Raw genomic sequence first — 7,350 nt, forward strand, 5'->3', positions numbered from 1 at the left:
TAATGATAATATAAGCGCACGTGCAACCCCATTTTGCCTCTTACTCGGCGGTTATCTATTATTGTTCACCTCGCAAGGGAATATCTTCTGTTTAAGTAAAATAATTGTTTGTATTTAAATTATTTTTTTTTTTTTTCAATAATTTTGTTACAATGTAATCGAATAGAGTGGCATTAAAGAGAACTAATTTACCAATTAATAATTGGGATAAATTTGCGGTTTTATTCTTTGAATATATACCTATACGTATTAAAATGATATAACTATATAGTAAACTTGCTACTATCAGATCTGAACATATGTACGGAGCTCTATAATAAATGTTAATATCAGCTGTTTGTGGCGTTTTATAAATAATAATAAAACCGTACGTTTCAGTTAAACCTATATGCAATGCATAACGTTTTTGACACGCGAACATATTTTTTATGTCTAATTTATTAAATGCGCATTTCCAGCGATGCTGGTTTGATTTGATATTTACCGTAGGGAGATAACTTATCTTTTTATTTCAAATTGATATCTTTTCCTAGATCTAGATGCAGAGAAAAACATGCTTGTATTTTATTACCGTACGTGTGTATTTACCACATGCGATGGGGGGCAAGCGTTGATAAGCCGTTAGCAATGTTTCGTTCTCAATCAAACATATCGGACTGACATTGGAAATTTACCCAATACACAAACTATACAGTATATACTTTTTTGTTTAGCTTATGATAGAACAGCGGAAAATACACTAGTACCGTGGTATACAGCTTTGAGTGTATTACCACATGATGTAAATGTTCTCGAAGATTTGGGCATAGATTAATCACGCTGCGTTCTTGCCAGGTAACTCAGAAAAAGGTTTGTAGTTTTGTTCCAAGATCGTTTACAAAATGCGCACAACGTCATGTTTTTTCTTAATAGGCCGGGGAAATTTACAAAATTTAATGACGTAGAGCTTTTTTTAAATTTTAAAGAAATGTCTACAAAAAAATTTGACAAAAGTTGTGAAATTTTTGGGGAATTTTCCCAAAGGGAATTTAGGAGTAAATTGATTTTCCGCGGTAACTGTTTTAAGTTTTTTAGGAATAAAAATTTGTTTCGTGGGGTGTATATTTTATTTATTTTTTGGTTAGATAGTTTAAAAAAAAATAAAACAAAAAAAACAATGATTTTAAAAAATCAAAGGGGCCCGGCCAGGTTGAGCATTTTGAGCCCCCCAAGCATGGGGGAAAAACTGTATTTTAAAAATTGTTTCCAGCCCCCCGATGCACATCCTCCCGGAAGGGGTTTAAAATTTGGCTTGCAGTTTTTCCGGTTCCGGAAAAGGGGGACGAACGAAAAGCTCTTCAGTGGAAAAAGGCCGAAAAAACACCCGCTTCCTTTTTTGAAAAGTAAGTTGAACAATTAAAATTTTGAAAAATTTAAACCCAAAAGGGAAAGCGGCTCATACATTCCCAAAGGGACGAAAAAAGCAGGCGGGGTTGGGCTTTAAAAACTAAAAAAATTTATAAAGAACTGGAATAGAAAACCCGGAAGACGGGAAAGCCCAATTTAAAGGGCATTCCACCCCCCTCCCCCTCCAAAAACTTTAAAAAAACCCAAAAAGACGGTTTTTGGGAAAATCAAAATTTTCTATGGGTAGAAAACTTTTCTTCAGAGGGACGATATGGGGTTGAAAAAAATTTGGAAAATTTAAATTTTAAAAATTTGATCTAGGGAAAGAATATATAAATGCCCGACAAAAAAAAAGGGAACCCCGGGTTCCCAAACACCAGCAAAAAAAATCTAAATTTGGGGGCCCCTCTATAAAAATATTTCAATATCTATAAAAAAAAAACCGCGGGGAAAGCCCCCAAGGATAAGAAAGATTTTATTTGTTTGTAAATTTGATTCGTTTCAAATGAAATTTAAAGCAGCTTCCCCAATGTCAAAATCACGGACAGACAGTTATTCATCAGCAAAAGGATGGACATGTTGGATATTATAAGTCTTTCCTGAGGTAAAAATAAAGACACTGGCTGATAAAAGATAAGAAATTGACCAAAAGAAAGACATGTTTGGAAAATTAAAATGAAAAAACCCAAGCATTATCAAAATGGAGTTAACCGCATCAAGGACAAAAAAAAAACAGTCTGATTGGTAAACAAACTAAGAATTTTCTTACGCTCAACAAAAGCAAACAAAACGGCAACAAGACTGAAACAGAACCGAAAAGGTCTTGGGAAAATTGACTCAAAGCAGTGTTTTTAAAAATCTGTCAATAAAGATAAAGAGGATAATAAACTTTCGATTATAAAGACAAATTTAAATTTAAAACTGAAGAAAAACCTTTGCTTCCAAATTTACCAAGACGAACAGGTTAAACTTTAGCTGATAGGAAAAAAGAGGAAAACCAAAAGGGAAGCTGGGACTTAAAGAAAACAAGGAAACTGCTCAACCCGAAGAAAATTAAAAAGCCGAAATTAGTTTTTAAAAACAAGCTGTAAAATCTCCTGAGCCGGAATAATAGTCCATTATCAAAAAGTTTAAAGACAAACTTAAATCCCCCACGACAGAACCTGATAAGAAGGGCAAAGCCCCGCGTCATGGAAAGAAAATTTAAAAACTTCAACAACAGATAACGAAAAAAAACCAGATTTTAAAAAAAGCCAAATTAAAATCACCGACCCCAGATAAAGGGATAAAGAGCCTGATTTTAAACAAAAGTTTCCCAATTAAAATCCAAAATTGTCAAAAGATGAAGATAAAGCATTTCAAGCTAAAGCAAAAATGATAAATTTAAATCCCCAACTCCTGAAAAAGATTAATTTCAGAATTTAAATTTGAGATCTCAATTGAAATCGCCAACACCAGATAAGGAAAAAAGCCAGGATTTAAAAAATTTGAAAAAACAAGACCACAGGGGTTTCAAGTTAACACCTTTTGCAGCAAAAAAACAAACATGGGAAGAAAGTGACAAAAAAAATCAACAGACTTATTAAAAAATAATCAAAAGCAGATTCTGATAAAAAGTCAGACCAACTTAAACTTGAAAGAAAATCTTAAGTCTCCTTCTACCGAAAAAAACTCTCACGCAAGATCTCAAATCGGGAAATCCGGGTCTGGAAAAACAGACGACGATGAAAGCTCAAAAAGGAAAAACAAACCACTTGACTTTTCGTACTGGACTTAAGCAAAACGAATGAATGTTTCCAAACAAAGGATAAAGACAAAGATCTACCAAAAACTGACTAATAAAAAATAAATTTGAATTACCTTCATTAAAGTCAAATAAAAAAAATCTGTATGATAATAAAAGTCAAGATTCAAAAAAGTAGGCCTGGGAGGTTTGGTAATAAAGGACACTGAAAAGACAAATAATAAGTTTCGAATCAAAGTTTAAGTTTAAACAAGACTGATCCAAAGGCCTCAATAGATGACGAGAAAGACAAAAAATGGGATTAAAAAAAGTTTTAAATTCCCGAAACTTAAAATCAAAATCTGATAAAACCTGAGGGAACCAAAAAACGATTTAAAGTCAAGGTTCGAACCCAAATGCAAAATTGAATGAAGCTAAATCAGAATCCCCAAAACAAAATATAAATTCCCCAAGTCTCAACAAAAGTTAAATCTCCGGAACCCGATTTTATACATGTGAAAAAAAGATGAGAAACCTAGTGACAGGAGCAAAAGTGAGGCTAATTTCCAGTCTCAAGTGAAAAACATGACACTAAAAAATTACTGCTGATACGAAGTCTTCCTCAATAGACACAAAACCGAATTTCCAGAAAAAATAAAGAAAAAATGAGGAAAGTTCGAAATTGGAGTTGTCCAGGGAGGAAATCGATACGAAAAATACTCCAATGCCTCTGCTATCAATAAAACAAATTTCGACAACGTTTCTTCGTCTGATATCGAGGCTGTTTCTGGGTGACGCAGATGCCCGGATAAACGCACGCGCAGAAGTCACCTTTACACGTGGATACTCAGGTATTCACTAGTAGTCGGGAGTAAAAAACCGGCGGAGTCAATAGTCTTGACGAGAATAACTTGGACAGTACTGATCAAATTGCTATAGGAAAATTTCGAGTACTAGACTTAAGACCAGCAAAAAGCCCTCCGAAAGATTCCTTAATAAAACCCAAAAATTCAAAATGGCGACATTGCATTTGAAAATCAAAGAAACCGGCAGGCCCCAGATTTTTAAAATGGACGATGAATACAAATCAATTAAAGGGCAAAATACCACCAGTGAACTTTAAAAGTTGAAAAAAGGAAATTTGGGAATAAAGAATGAAAGATGTCAGAATTTAGAAAAGGGAAAAAGAGCTACTCAGGGACGAGCTTCATGAAAGAGGACGTCTGAAACTTCCCTCAAAAAGCACCGTGAGGGAGTTTGAGACCAATCAAGGGGGCCCCCGTGATCATTCTAGATTTCTTGGAAGAAAAATGCCCCGCGTTTTGAATCTGAGAATATTAATCTTAGAAGATTTAAAATCAAAACATGAAAACAATCAGCCCAAAAAAACCCAAACCCCTTAAAAAAGCGAAAGGGCTTTGACGAACGTTGGGCATCAAGAAAAAAAAATTTAAAGGAGGGCATGGGTGGGAAAAAAACGAAAATTTTAAAAAAAGAAATTAATGAAATCAAAAATTGAAAGGGGGGAAAAGTATGATAGCTTTAGAACCCCCAAAGGCCCAAAAATTTTAAAAGATTCCCAAAAGGGGTTTTAATATAAAGGGGTAAAAATTGTGCATTTTTCAGTTCCAAAAATTCGGAAAATGGAGAGGAAAAAACGATCAAAACAACAGGATAAAAACCCCTTTTAGGGTAAACTCAGGAAGCTCCAAAAATTTTATTCCAGGACAGGGGTGCCGGGCTCTCACATACATCTCTAGAGGACCCAGTCGAGTAAGTAAACAAATTTGATCCTTTTAGAAAATTATTAGGGGTAATTGATAAGTAACACACAAATTTAGAAAAAAGCCTAACCGGCCTTATAAGCGTCCATACTTGCCCAAAAACGTAAATCCCTATAAGCTTTTCATTATCGGTAATTTAAGAAAATGTATCATAAAATTGAACTTTCTGTTTATTGTATAATTTTTCTCTTTTTTGGACATCCACAATTTGAAAAACTCCCCCTAAACATTTTTTGGTGTGCTGGTTGAATTTAGAAAAAAATAGTCCCCGGCAAGCACCAGTGAAAAATACGGAAAATATGTTTCAGTGCAGTGAAAATTATTTTTTTTTACAGAAGAAACGGAAAAATGAAAATACCGCATTTTATTTCATCAATAGATATCATCTCAAAATTTTATTTAAAAGTACAATATATATAAGAATATAATAAAACATTATGCATATACAATTTTTGCAAAAATTTTAAAGCTACTTTTATATACAAAAACATGTCTTGAAAAAGTGTGCGTGAGATAGAAAAAGAAAAACCTCAAAGTTGAAATAATGGTTTTTAATTAATAATTCAACCCCCGGCAGGCCCAGTTTTCATCCAGTAAAAACTTATATATCATAGGAAGGTAGGCTGGGCTTATCAAGACTTGATATAAAACACCTTCTTTATGACGTAAAATTAATAGGTTCTCATACAAAAAACAATATGCTTATACAATAATGTGCCATGTAATGCATGATAAATTTTATTTAGAATTGATTATTATAAAAGTTATCAATTTACGCCAGAACTTGATTTGCTTCTGTAACCCATTAAATGATAGTATGCAAAAAACAACAAACAAACAAAAACAACAACAAAAAACAAAACAAAACAAAAACCAACAAACTTATATTTACATTTTCTTAATATTTCGTTTAGATTTGTTATATATACTATTACATTGTGAGAATATTGATATCGAAAATATATACATAATATATATACATGTATATTTAGCATCAGCCTGTAGAAATCGTGCAGCTTTATGAATGAAAAAGAAAAAAAAAGTTTTGGGTAATAAATAAAACACTTAAGATAAGATTTCCAGTTATTATCTATTTATTTGCTGCACAGTGCCAGATATTTTAAATATATTCTCAATAATCCCAAACGTCAAACGCTATTACAAATTTGTGTTTTTTTTTTTTTCCCCAAAATTATGAAAATAAGGTATAAATAATAATATTTTTCCCGACAGAAGTAAAATAAGGAAAAAAATTATATCGAAATACTGAGCCTAATAATGGCATTCCTTTTTTTTTAAATGTATTTTAAAGTTTTAGCTTTTAGCAACAGAAATCAGTTTCCTCGTAAAGTTTTAAATGAATTTTGCACAGAACATGCCGGTTCCCCTTTTCCCCCCCAATTTTTACTTTAAATTACTATATATACTGTGGAAAACTTAAATTTAATTTTTTTATTAGTCCGGCAAGACAAAAGTCAAATGGGGAAAGTATGTTCACGCAGTGAAAAAAAATGAAGGAAAATAGGGAAAATGTAAAATTAAGTAATTTAAAATGAAAAGTTTCATTCAAAAATAACAAAATTCCTAAATCTTATCTCATTATATATTTTTAAAATATTTCAATGAAATTCTTATTTTCATTTTAACAGCTTCTAAGGGAAGTGTCCGTTCGTCTCACGACGAGCTAGATCAAATGGGCCCACTAGCAAGTAAAAGGGGAAAACCGACACTTTTACTGACTTCTCGAGCAGGCCACCGGAAACATTTCGGGCCGAACTTAGGTGGAAAAATTTTAAAGATAGGTTAGAAATATTTTAAAATTTATATTTCGTTTTTTTTTGTTCCTTCTGATTTGGGTTGTGAAAACATTAGCTTTGCTAGGGTTTTCCCCATCTTTATATTTCGTAACGCACTATGACGATTACTCTTTTTATTTATTTTGTAATCCCCCGCGACATTACTCTCTTTTCAGCAACGTTTTACCCTTTTTACATTTCAGTAGCGTCCTCACGATTTTTAGCTTTTAACCTTGCGACGATTTACCCTTAAATCTTTTTAGTACCCCCCCCGCACAAAAAAATTTTTAACCTCTGCGACATTTACTTCTTATTTATTTTAGTAGCGCCTTGCGAGATTTTATCTTTTAACTTGCGACGTTTTCTCTCTTCAACATTTCAGAGCGCCCTTGACGATTTTATCTTTTAAACTTGCGACGATTAACTCTCTTTACATTTCAGTAGGCCCCCGACGATAAAATCTTTTAAAACCCCGCGACGATTTTTTTCCTTAATCATTTCGTACGCCCCGCGAGAATTTAATCTTTAAACCGCGACGATTTAATTCCTTAATCATTTTTGTAGCGCCCTGCACTATCCAATTTTTTAAAAATCTGCGACAATTTACTCTCTAAAACATTTCAGTAGTGCCCTGCGACGATTTCAACTTAATTCTGCGACA

This window comes from Ruditapes philippinarum, unplaced genomic scaffold, assembly GCF_026571515.1.
Source record: "Ruditapes philippinarum isolate M1 unplaced genomic scaffold, ASM2657151v2 ctg2916_1_1_1_1, whole genome shotgun sequence".
In the NCBI taxonomy this organism is placed as follows: Eukaryota; Metazoa; Mollusca; class Bivalvia; order Venerida; family Veneridae; genus Ruditapes; species Ruditapes philippinarum.